The following is a 13,874-nucleotide window of genomic DNA, read 5'->3' as shown; positions in this document are numbered from 1 at the left end:
ATCTAGGTTACCTAGCGGGCACTTGGACTATCTAGGTTACCTTACGGGCACTTGACTATGTAGGTTCCCTAGCGGGCACTTGGACTATCTAGGTTACCTAGCGGGCACTTGGACTATGTAGGTTAACTAGCGGGCCCTTAGACGATCTGGGTTATCTACCGGGCACTTGGACTATCTAGGTTAACTAGCGGGCCCTTGGACTATGTAGGTTAACTAGCGAACTCTTGGACTATATAGGTTACCTAGCAGGCACTTGGACTTATAGGTTACCTAGCGGGCACTTGGACTCTGTAGGTTACCTCGCGGGCACTTGGACTATCTAGGTTACCTAGCAGGCCCATGGTCCTTGTCGGTTACCTCGCGGGTGCTTGGACTATCTAGGTTCCCTAGGATGCACTTGGAGTATCTAGGTTCCCTAGCGAGCACTTCGACTTTGTAGGTTCCCTAGCGGGCACATGGACTATGTAGGTTAACCAGCGCGCACATGGACTATGTAGGTTCCCTAGCGGGCTTTGGACTATGTAGTTTACCTAGCGGCCACTTGGGCTATCAAGGTTACCTAGCGGGCACTTGGACTATCTAGGTTACCTAACGGGCACTTGGACACTGTAGGTTCCCTAGCGGGCACTTGGACTATCTAGGTTACCTAGCGGGCACTTGGACTATGTAGGTTACCTAGCGGGCCCTTGGACGATCTAGGTTAACTACTGGGCACTTGGACTATCTAGGTTAACTAGCGGGCCCTTGGACTATCTAGGTTAACTAGCAGGCACTTGGACTATCTAGGTTAACGAACGGGCACTTGGACTATCTAGGTTGCCTAGCAGGCACTTGGACTATCTAGGTTACCTAGCGGGCACTTGGACTATCTAGGTTAACGAATGGGCACTTGGACTATCTAGGTTAGCTAATGGGCACTTGGAATATATAGGTTACCTAGCAGGCACTTGGACTATCTAGGTTACCTAGCGGGCACTTGGACTACGTAGGTTAACTAGCGGGCACTTGGACTATGTAGGTTAACAAGCGGGCACTTGGACTATCTAGGTTAGCTAACGGGCAGCCGGACTATATAGGTTACCTAGCGGGCACTTGGACTATATAGGTTAACTAGAGGACACTTGGACTATCATGGTTAACTAGCGGCCCCTTAGACTATGTAGGTTAACTAGCGGGCTCTTGGACTATGTAGGTTAACTAGCGGGCACTTGGATGATCTAGGTTAACTAGCGGGCACTTGAACTATTCAGGTTCACTAGCGGGCACTTGGACTATGTAGGTAACCTAGCGGGTACTTGGACTGTCTAGTTTACCTAGCGGGCACTTGGACTATCTAGGTTAACGAACGTGCACTTGGACTATGTAGGTAACCGAGCAGGCACTTGGACTGTCCAGGTTACCTAGCGGGCACTTGGACTATGTAGGTTAACGAACGGGCACTTGGAATATGTAGGTTACCTAGCGGTCACTTGGACTATCTAGGTTAGCTAACAGGCACTTGGACTATCTAGGTTACCTAGCGGGCACTTGGACGATCTAGGTTAACTAACGGGCACTTGGACTATCTAGGTTACCTAGAGGGTTCTTAGACTATGTACGTTCCCTAGTAGCCCTTGGATTATCTATGTTAACTAGCGGGCACTTGGACTATCTAGGTTAGCGAACGGGCACTTGGACTATCTAGGTTACCTACCAGTCACATGGACTGTCTAGGTTACCTAGCAGGCACTTGGACTATCTAGGTTTACTAGCGGGCCCTTGAACTTTGTAGGTTAACTAGCGGACACTTGGATGATCTAGGTTAACTAGCTGGCACTTGGACTATCTAGGTTAACTAGCGGGCCCTTGGACTATGTAGGTTAACTTGCGGTCCCTAGGACTATGTCGGTAATCTAGCGGGCACTTGGACGATGTAGGTTCCCTAGCAGGCATTTGGACTATCTAGGTTACCAGGCAGGCACTTGGACTATCTAGGTTAACTAGCGGGCACTTGGACTGTGTAGGTTCCCTAGCGGACATTTGGATTATCTACGTTACCTAGCGGGTACTTGGAATATGTAGGTTACCTAGCGGGCCCTTGGACTATCTAGGTTACCTCGCGGGCACATGGACTATATAGGTTAACTAGCAGGCACTTGGACAATGTAGGTTACCTAGTGGGCACTTGGACTATGTAGGTTAAATAGCGGGCACTTGGACGATCTAGGTTACCTAGCAGGCCCTTGGACCTTGTCGGTTACCTAGCGGGCGCTTGGACTATCTAGGCTACCTAGCGGGTACTTGGACTATGTAGGTTCCCTAGCGGGCACTTGGACTATCTAAGTTACCTAGCAGGCACTTGGACTATGTAGGTTAACTAGCGGGCCCTTGGACGATCTAGGTTAACTAGCGGGCACTTGGACTATCTAGGTTAACTAGAGGGCCCTTGGATTATGTAGGTTAACTAGCGGGCCCTTGGACTATCTAGGTTACCTAGCGGGCAGCTGGACTATATAGGTTACTGAGCGGGCACTTGGATTATGTAGGTTACCTAGCGGGCACTTGGACTATCTAGGTTAAGGAACGGGCACTTGGACTATCTAGGTTACGTAACAGGCCCTTGGACCTTGTCGGATACCTAGCGGGCGCTTGGACTATCTAGGTTACCTAGCGGGCACTTGGACTACGTAGGTTATCTAGCGGGCCCTTTGACTATCTAGGTTCACTAGCGGGCACTTGGACTATGTAGGTTAACTAGCGGGCACTTGGATTATCTAGGTTAGCTAACGGGCACTTGGACTATCTAGGTTACCTAGCGGGCACTTGGACTATGTAGGTTAACTAGAGGACACTTGGACTATCATGGTTAACTAGCGGGCCCTTAGACTATGTAGGTTAACTAGCGGGCTCTTGGACGATGTAGGTTCCCTAGCAGGCATTTGGACTATCTAGCTTACCAGGCGGGCATTGGACTATCTAGGTTAACTAGCGGGCACTTGGACTATGTAGGTTCCCTAGCGGGCATTTGGACTATCTACATTACCTAGCGGGTACTTGGACTATGTAGGTTACCTAGCGGGCCCTTGGACTATCTAAGTTACCTCGCGGGCACTTGGACTATATAGGTTAACTAGCAGGCACTTGGACAATGTAGGTTACCTAGCGGGCACTTGGACTATGTAGGTTAACTAGCGGGCCCTTGGACGATCTAGGTTAACTAGCGGGCACTTGGACTATGTAGGTTAACTGGCACGCACTTGGACTATGTAGGTTAACTAGCTGTCCCTTGGACTATCTAGGTTATCTAGCGGGCACTTGGACTATGTAAGTTACCTAGCGGGCACTTGGACTATGTAGGTTAACTAGCGGGCACTTGGACTATGTAGGTTACCTAGCGGGCAGTTGGACTATCTAGGTTACCTAGCAGGCCCTTGGACCTTGTCGGTTACCTAGCGGGCGCTTAGACTATCTAGGTTCCCTAGGAGGCAATTGGAGTATCTAGGTTCCCTTGCGAGCACTTCGACTTTGTAGGTTCCCTAGTGGGTACTTGGACTATGTAGGTTAACTAGCGGGCCCTTGGACGATCTAGGTTAACTCCCGGGCATTTGGACTATCTAGGTTAACTAGCAGGCCATTGGACCTTGTCGGTTACCTAGCGGGCGCTTGGACTATCTAGGTTCCCTAGCGAGCACTTCGACTTTGTAGGTTCCCAAGCGGGCACTTGGACTATGTAGGTTAACCAGCGCGCACATGGACTATGTAGGTTCCCTAGCGGGCACTTGGACTATGTAGGTTACCTAGCGGCCACTTGGGCTATCTAGGTTACCTAGCGGGCACTTGGACTATGTAGGTTACTTAGCGGGCCCTTGGACGATCTAGGTTAACTACCGGGCACTTAGACTATCTAGGTTAACTAGCGGGCCCGTGGACTATGTAGGTTAACTAGCGGGCCCTTGGACTATATAGGTTACCTAGCGGGCACTTGGACTATATGGGTTACCTAGCGGGCACTTGGACTATGTAGGTTACCTAGCGGGCACTTGCACTATCTAGGTTACCTAGCAGGCCCTTGGACCTTGTCGGTTACCTAGCGGGCCCTTGGACTATCTAGGTTACCTAGCGGGCACTTGGACTATGTAGGTTACCTAGCGGGCATTTGGACTATCTAGGTTAACTAACGGGCACTTATACTATCTAGGTTACCTAGCGGGCACTTGGACTATGTAGGTTCCCTAGCGTACACTTGGACTATCTAAGTTACCTAGCGGGCCCTTGGACTATGTAGGTTAACTAGCGGGACCTTGGACGATCTAGGCTAACTAGCGGGCACTTGTACTATCTAGGTTACCTAGCGGCACTAGGACAATCTAGGTTAACTAGCGGGCACTTGGACTATCTAGGTTACCTAGCGGGCACTTGGACTATGTAGGTTAACGGACGGGGACTTGGACTATGTAGGTTACCTAGCAGGCACTTGGACTATCTAGGGTAATAACGGGCACTTGGACAATCTAGGTTAACTAGCGGGCTCTTGGACTATCTAGGTTACCTAGCGGGCACTTGGACTATATAGGTTCCCTAGCAGGCACTTGGAGTATCTAGGTTCCTTAGCGAGCACTTCGGCTATGTAGGTTCCCTAGCGCGCACTTGGACTATGTAGGTTAACTAGCCCGCACCTGGACTATGTAGGTTAACTAACAGGTACTTGGACTATCTAGGTTACCTAGCGGGCACTTGGACTATCTAGGTTAACTAGCAGGCACTTGGACTATGTAGGTTAACTAGTGGGCACTTGTACTATCTAGGTTAACTAGCGGGCACTTGGACTATCTAGGTTCCGTCACGGGCACTTGGACTATGTCCGTTCCCTAGCGGGCACTTGGACTATGTAGGTTACCTAGCGGGCACTTGGACTATCTAGGTTAACGAACGGGCACTTGGACTATCTAGGTTACCTAGCGAGCACTTGAACTATGTAGTTTAACAAGCGGGCAGTTAGACTATCTAGGTTAAGTAGCAGGTACTTGGACTATGTAGGTTAACTAGCCGGCACTTGGACTATCTAGGTTAACTAGCGGGCACTTGGACTATCTAGGTTCCGTCACGGGCACTTAGACTATGTCGGTTCCCTAGCGGGCACTTGGACTATGTAGGTTACCTTGCGGGCAGTGGCCTATCTAGGTTAACGAACGGGCACTTAGACTATCTAGGTTACCTAGCGGGCCCTTGAACTATGTAGGTTAACTAGCAGGCACTTGGTCAATCTAGGTTAACTAGCTGGCACTTGGACTATGTAGGTTAACTAGTGGGCACTTGGACTATCTAGGTTAACTAGCGGGCCCTTGGACTTTGTAGGTTAACTAGCGGGCACTTGGACTATGTAGGTTAACTAGCGGGCACTTGGACTATGTAGGTTAACTAGCGGGCACTTGGTCAATCTAGGTTAACTAGCTGGCACTTGACCTATGTAGGTTAACTAGTGGGCACTTGGACTATGTAGGTTACCTAGGGGGCACTTGGACTATCTAGCTTACCTAGCGGGCACTTGGACTATCTAGGTTAAGGAAAGGGCACTTGGACTATCTAGGTTACCTTCCAGGCACATGGACTGTCTTGGTTACCTAGCGGGCACTTGGACTATCTAGGTTAACTAGCGGGCCCTTGAACTTTTCAGGTTAACTAGCGGACACTTGGACGATCTAGGTTAACTAGCCGGCACTTGGACTATCTAGTTTAACTAGCGGGCCCTTGGACTATGTAGGTTAACTTGCGGGCACTAGGACTATGTAGGTAAAGTAGCGGGCACTTGGATGATGTAGGTTCCCTAGCAGGCATTTGGACTATCTAGGTTACCAGGCAGGCACATGGACAATCTAGGTTACCTAGCGGGCACTTGGACTATCTAGGTTACCTAGCGGGCCCTTGGACTATGTAGGTTAACTAGCGAGCCCTTGGACGATGTAAGTTAACTAGCGAACTCTTGGACTATATAGGTTACCTAGCGGGCACTTGGACTATATAGGTTACCTAGCGGGCACTTGGACTATGTAGGTTACCTAGCGGGCACTTGGACTATCTAGGTTACCTAGCAGGCCCTTGGACCTTGTCAGTTACCTAGCGGGCGCTTGGACTATCTAGGTTACCTAGCGGGCACTTGGACTACGTAGGTTATCTAGCGGGCCCTTTGACTATCTAGGTTAACTAGCGGGCACTTGGACTATGTAGGTTAACAAGCGGGCACTTGGACTATCTAGGTTAGCTAACGGGCACTTGGACTATCTAGGTTAGCTAACGGGCACTTGGACTATCTAGGTTACCTAGCGGGCACTTGGACTATGTAGGTTAACTAGAGGACACTTGGACTATCATGGTTAACTAGCGGGCCCTTAGATTATGTAGGTTAACTAGCGGGCTCTTGGACGATGTAGGTTCCCTAGCAGGCATTTGGACTATCTAGGTTACCAGGCGGGCACTTGGACTATCTAGGTTAACTAGCGGGCACTTGGACTATGTAGGCTCCCTAGCGGGCATTTGGACTATCTACGTTACCTAGCGGGTACTTGGACTATGTAGGTTACCTAGCGGGCCCTTGGACTATCTAGGTTACCTCGCGGGCACATGGACTATATAGGTTAACTAGCAGGCACTTGGACAATGTAGGTTACCTAGCGGGCACTTGGACTATGTAGGTTAACTAGCGGGCACTTGGACTATGTAGGTTACCTAGCGGGCACTTGGACTATGTAGGTTAACTAGCGGGCCCTTGGACGATCTAGGTTTACTATCGGGCACTTGGACTATCTAGGTTAACTAGCGGGCATTTGGACTATGTAGGTTAACTAGCGGGCTCTTGGACTATATAGGTTACCTAGCGGGCACTTGGACTATATAGGTTACCTAGCGGGCACTTGGACTATGTAGGTTACCTAGCAGGCAGTTGGACTATCTAGGTTCCCTAGCAGGCCCTTGGACCTTGTCGGTTACCTAGCGGGCGCTTAGACTATCTAGGTTCCCAAGAGGCAATTGGAGTATCTAGGTTCCCTTGCGAGCACTTCGACTTTATAGGTTCCCTAGCGGGTATTTGGACTATGTAGGTTAACTAGCGGGCCCTAGTACGATCTAGGTTAACTACCGGGCATTTGGACTATCTAGGTTAACTAGCGGGCCCTTGGAATATGTAGGTTAACTAGAGGGATGTTTGACTATATAGGTAACCTAGCGGGCACTTGGACTATATAGGTTACCTAGCGGGCACTTGGACTATGTAGGTTACCTAGTGGGCAGTTGGACTATCTAGGTTACCTAGCAGGCCATTGGACCTTGTCGGTTACCTAGCGGGCGCTTGGATTATCTAGGTTCCCTAGCGAGCACTTCGACTTTGTAGGTTCCCAAGCGGGCACTTGGACTATGTAGGTTAACCAGCGCGCACATGGACTATGTAGGTTCCCTAGCGGGCACTTTGACTATGTAGGTTACCTAGCGGCCACTTAGGCTATCTAGGTTACCTAGCGGGCACTTGGACTATCTAGGTTACCTAGCGGGCACTTGGACTATGTAGGTTACCTAGCGGGCCCTTGGACGATCTAGGTTAACTACCGGGCACTTAGACTATCTAGGTTAACTAGCGGGCCCATGGACTATGTAGGTTAACTAGCGGGCCCTTGGACTATATAGGTTACCTAGCGGGCACTTGGACTATATGGGTTACCTAGCGGGCACTTGGACTATGTAGGTTACCTAGCGGGCACTTGGACTATCTAGGTTACCTAGCAGGCCCTTGGACCTTGTCGGTTACCTAGCGGGCCCTTGGACTATCTAGGTTACCTAGCGGGCACTTGGACTATGTAGGTTACCTAGCGGGCACTTGGACTATCTAGGTTAACTAACGGGCACTTATACTATCTAGGTTACCTAGCGGGCACTTGGACTATGTAGGTTCCCTAGCGGGCACTTGGACTATCTAAGTTACCTAGCGGGCCCTTGGACTATGTAGGTTAACTACCGGGACCTTGGACGATGTAGGTTAACTAGCGGGCACTTGTACTATCTAGGTTACCTAGCGGCACTAGGACAATCTAGGTTAACTAGCGGGCACTTGGACTATCTAGGTTACCTAGCGGGCACTTGGACTATGTAGGTTAACGGACGGGGACTTGGACTATGTAGGTTACCTAGCAGGCACTTGGACTATCTAGGGTAATAACGGGCACTTGGACTATCTAGGTTAACTAGCGGGCACTTGGACTATCTAGGTTACCTAGCGGGCACTTGGACTATATAGGTTCCCTAGCATGCACTTGGAGTATCTAGGTTCCCTAGCGAGCACTTCGACTATGTAGGTTCCCTAGCGCGCACTTGGACTATGTAGGTTAACTAGCCCGCACCTGGACTATGTAGGTTAACTAACAGGTACTTGGACTATCTAGGTTACCTAGCGGGCACTTGGACTATCTAGGTTAACTAGCAGGCACTTGGACTATGTAGGTTAACTAGTGGGCACTTGTACTATCTAGGTTAACTAGCGGGCACTTGGACTATCTAGGTTCCGTCACGGGCACTTGGACTATGTCCGTTCCCTAGCGGGCACTTGGACTATGTAGGTTACCTAGCGGGCACTTGGACTATCTAGGTTAACGAACGGGCACTTGGACTATCTAGGTTTCCTAGTGGGCACTTGAACTATGTAGGTTAACAAGCGGGCAGTTAGACTATCTAGGTTAACTAGCAGGTACTTGGACTATGTAGGTTATCTAGCCGGCACTTGGACTATGTAGGTTAACTAGCGGGCACTTGGACTATCTAGGTTCCGTCACGGGCACTTGGACTATGTCGGTTCCCTAGCGGGCACTTGGACTATGTAGGTTACCTAGCGGGCACTTGGGCTATCTAGGTTAACGAACGGGCACTTAGACTATCTAGGTTACCTAGCGGGCCCTTGAACTATGTAGGTTAACTAGCGGGCACTTGGTCAATCTAGGTTAACTAGCTGGCACTTGGACTATGTAGGTTAACTAGTGGGCACTTGGACTATCTAGGTTAACTAGCGGGCCCTTGGACTTTGTAGGTTAACTAGCGGGCACTTGGACTATGTAGGTTAACTAGCGGGCACTTGGAATATCTAGGTTACCTAGCGGGCACTTGGACTATGTAGGTTAACTAGAGGACACTTGGACTATCATGGTTAACTAGCGGGCCCTTAGATTATGTAGGTTAACTAGCGGGCTCTTGGACGATGTAGGTTCCCTAGCAGGCATTTGGACTATCTAGGTTACCAGGCGGGCACTTGGACTATCTAGGTTAACTAGCGGGCACTTGGACTATGTAGGCTCCCTAGCGGGCATTTGGACTATCTACGTTACCTAGCGGGTACTTGGACTATGTAGGTTACCTAGCGGGCCCTTGGACTATCTAGGTTACCTCGCGGGCACATGGACTATATAGGGTAACTAGCAGGCACTTGGACAATGTAGGTTACCTAGCGGGCACTTGGACTATGTAGGTTAACTAGCGGGCACTTGGACTATGTAGGTTACCTAGCGGGCACTTGGACTATGTAGGTTAACTAGCGGGCCCTTGGACGATCTAGGTTTACTACCGGGCACTTGGACTATCTAGGTTAACTAGCGGGCATTTGGACTATGTAGGTTAACTAGCGGGCTCTTGGACTATATAGGTTACCTAGCGGGCACTTGGACTATATAGGTTACCTAGCGGGCACTTGGACTATGTAGGTTACCTAGCAGGCAGTTGGACTATCTAGGTTCCCTAGCAGGCCCTTGGACCTTGTCGGTTACCTAGCGGGCGCTTGGACTATCTAGGTTCCCTAGCGAGCACTTCGACTTTGTTGGTTCCCAAGCGGGCACTTGGACTATGTAGGTTAACCAGCGCGCACATGGACTATGTAGGTTCCCTAGCGGGCACTTTGACTATGTAGGTTACCTAGCGGCCACTTAGGCTATCTAGGTTACCTAGCGGGCACTTGGACTATCTAGGTTACCTAGCGGGCACTTGGACTATGTAGGTTACCTAGCGGGCCCTTGGACGATCTAGGTTAACTACCGGGCACTTAGACTATCTAGGTTAACTAGCGGGCCCATGGACTATGTAGGTTAACTAGCGGGCCCTTGAACTATATAGGTTACCTAGCGGGCACTTGGACTATATGGGTTACCTAGCGGGCACTTGGACTATGTAGGTTACCTAGCGGGCACTTGGACTATCTAGGTTACCTAGCAGGCCCTTGGACCTTGTCGGTTACCTAGCGGGCCCTTGGACTATCTAGGTTAACTAGCGGGCACTTGGACTATGTAGGTTACCTAGCGGGCACTTGGACTATCTAGGTTAACTAACGGGCACTTATACTATCTAGGTTACCTAGCGGGCACTTGGACTATGTAGGTTCCCTAGCGGGCACTTGGACTATCTAAGTTACCTAGCGGGCCCTTGGACTATGTAGGTTAACTACCGGGACCTTGGACGATGTAGGTTAACTAGCGGGCACTTGTACTATCTAGGTTACCTAGCGGCACTAGGACAATCTAGGTTAACTAGCGGGCACTTGGACTATCTAGGTTACCTAGCGGGCACTTGGACTATGTAGGTTAACGGACGGGGACTTGGACTATGTAGGTTACCTAGCAGGCACTTGGACTATCTAGGGTAATAACGGGCACTTGGACTATCTAGGTTAACTAGCGGGCACTTGGACTATCTAGGTTACCTAGCGGGCACTTGGACTATATAGGTTCCCTAGCATGCACTTGGAGTATCTAGGTTCCCTAGCGAGCACTTCGACTATGTAGGTTCCCTAGCGCGCACTTGGACTATGTAGGTTAACTAGCCCGCACCTGGACTATGTAGGTTAACTAACAGGTACTTGGACTATCTAGGTTACCTAGCGGGCACTTGGACTATCTAGGTTAACTAGCAGGCACTTGGACTATGTAGGTTAACTAGTGGGCACTTGTACTATCTAGGTTAACTAGCGGGCACTTGGACTATCTAGGTTCCGTCACGGGCACTTGGACTATGTCCGTTCCCTAGCGGGCACTTGGACTATGTAGGTTACCTAGCGGGCACTTGGACTATCTAGGTTAACGAACGGGCACTTGGACTATCTAGGTTTCCTAGCGGGCACTTGAACTATGTAGGTTAACAAGCGGGCAGTTAGACTATCTAGGTTAACTAGCAGGTACTTGGACTATGTAGGTTATCTAGCCGGCACTTGGACTATGTAGGTTAACTAGCGGGCACTTGGACTATCTAGGTTCCGTCACGGGCACTTGGACTATGTCGGTTCCCTAGCGGGCACTTGGACTATGTAGGTTACCTAGCGGGCACTTGGGCTATCTAGGTTAACGAACGGGCACTTAGACTATCTAGGTTACCTAGCGGGCCCTTGAACTATGTAGGTTAACTAGCGGGCACTTGGTCAATCTAGGTTAACTAGCTGGCACTTGGACTATGTAGGTTAACTAGTGGGCACTTGGACTATCTAGGTTAACTAGCGGGCCCTTGGACTTTGTAGGTTAACTAGCGGGCACTTGGACTATGTAGGTTAACTAGCAGGCACTTGGACTATGTAGGTTAACTAGCGGGCACTTGGTCAATCTAGGTTAACTAGCTGGCACTTGGACTATGTAGGTTAACTAGTGGGCACTTGGACTATGTAGGTTACCTAGGGGCACTTGGACTATCTAGGTTACCTAGCGGGCACTTTGACAATCTAGGTTAACTAGCGGGCACTTGGACTATCTAGGTTACCTAGCGGGCACTTGGACTATGTAGGTTAACGAACGGGCACTTGGACTATCTAGGTTTCCCAGTAGGCACTTGGACTATCTAGGGTAACTAACGGGCGCTTGGACTATCTAGGTTAACTAGCGGGCACTTCGACTCTCTAGGTTAACTAGCGGGCACTTGGACTATCTAGGTTACCTAGCGGGCACTTGGAGTATCTAGGTTCCCTAGCGAGCACTTCGACTATTTAGGTTCCCTAGCGGGCACTTGGAATATGTAGGTTAACTAGCGCGCACTTGGACTATGTAGGTTAACTAACAGGTACTTGGACTATCTAGTTTCCCTAGCGGGCACTTGGACTATCTAGGTTCCGTAGCGGGCACTTGGACTATGTAGGTTCCCTAGCGGGCACTTCAACTATGTAGGTTCCCTAGAGGGCACTTGGACTATGTAGGTTAACTAGCGCGCATTTGGACTATCTAGGTTAACTATCGGGCACTTGGACTATCTAGGTTCCCTAGCGGACACTTGGACTATGTAAGTTCTCTATCAGGCACTTGGACTATGTAGGTTCCCTAGCGGGCACTTGGACTATGTACGTTCCCTAGCAGGCACTGGGATTTTGTAGGTTCCCTAGCGGGCACTTGGACTATGCAGGTCAGCTAACACGCATCCACAGTCATACGACAAGGTCGCTGCCATCTTCCTTGGTGAGGCTGCTTGTTTTCTACATTCCTGTTCAGATTGCCATTCTCCAGAGGGGTAGGGAAGATCTGACTTCATTCAAGCGTCTCTAACCACAGAGGTGTCACGGGCTCTAGACACTTTTTCTGTCCAAGAAAAACTTTGGCTTCAATGCTAATTAAACTCCTTGGCTTCTAATGTTTTTATAGTTTCTTTTCCTCAGAGTATTTCTTCATTTTCACACCAACTCAGTCATGCCTATCCAAAGAGGTTTATACACTGTTGGCTGGCACCGAAGAATAAGTATGTAATCTTCTGGGACAGAAAATGTTAGCATCATGGAAATGCTAATTCTTTGTAAGTTAATTTATAAATTTGTCTTAATACCAATATGCTTTATTTTAAACTTTTGAAATGGGATGAACTAATTCTGAGTTTATATGGAAATGTAAATAAGAATAGCCTGGAAAACTGTTTTTAAAATAGGATATATCCTATTAGATCCATAAGCATGAACGCGAAGTATATAAAATTTTACTCTCACACTAGAGCTGAGATAACCAAATGGAACAGAAAAAAACCCAAAACAAGAATAGCCCAAATACCAATGGGAAATGATTATCTAACCAAGGTGGCACCTGAACTTGCTGTGGGAAAACAATATTGTTCATGACTGGTGTTGAGACAACTGGGTAACCATTTTGAAAAAAAAAAAAAGCATGTTCACCGAAAGAGCGGGCAAGAGGGCTAACAGCGGGTATGTAAGAGAAAGCTTTCTTCCAGCCGTCCTCCATCTGCTCTGGACCTCTGACTCTACAGGATAAAGATATCTTTAGTGCTTCTTTCCTCAGAGAGGCGGCGGCAGCGGCAGCACCTGAGAATTTGCTTGAAATGCAGAATTTCAGATCACGGCCAGAAGGGCTGTATCACTGTCTACATGTTAGACTTGTTCACAATTCAAGGAAAAAAGCTGGAATTGAAACCATCATCAGGTCTTCTCTTCTGTACACTTAAAAACATTCTGATTGACACAGACATAGTGCAAAACCTTCTCGCTCATTCCCCAGCTCACCACTGGCTACCAGTTGCCACTGAATCCACTCCTGCTCAAGGCAATGCCAGGAGTGTATCAGAGTAGACTGTTCCATGGGAGCTCATTAGCCGGAGGGGTTTCCACAGCGGATTTGAGAAAGGAGATCACTCCAGCTCTCTTCTGAGTCACCCTGAGTGGACTTGAACCACCAGTCGTTCAGTTAGAAACTGTAGAACACAGTGTTGGGAACATATCCAGTCTCCTGACGGTCCCAAAGCTGATTGCTCTAAGGTCAGATGTGCTTCTCCCCTCCATTCTTTGCCCCTCTTCTGACACCAACCATCTCTCCCACAGCACTCTACTTTTGATAACTCATTGCAAAGGCCACACAGAATTCACAGGCCAGGTTGACAGTTATGGGTTTATTAGGGCACTTACA

Source organism: Tenrec ecaudatus, chromosome 5, assembly GCF_050624435.1.
Source record: "Tenrec ecaudatus isolate mTenEca1 chromosome 5, mTenEca1.hap1, whole genome shotgun sequence".
NCBI lineage: Eukaryota > Metazoa > Chordata > Mammalia > Afrosoricida > Tenrecidae > Tenrec > Tenrec ecaudatus.
The sequence above is the reverse complement of the archived record's forward strand: the minus strand, read 5'-3'. Positions refer to the sequence as shown.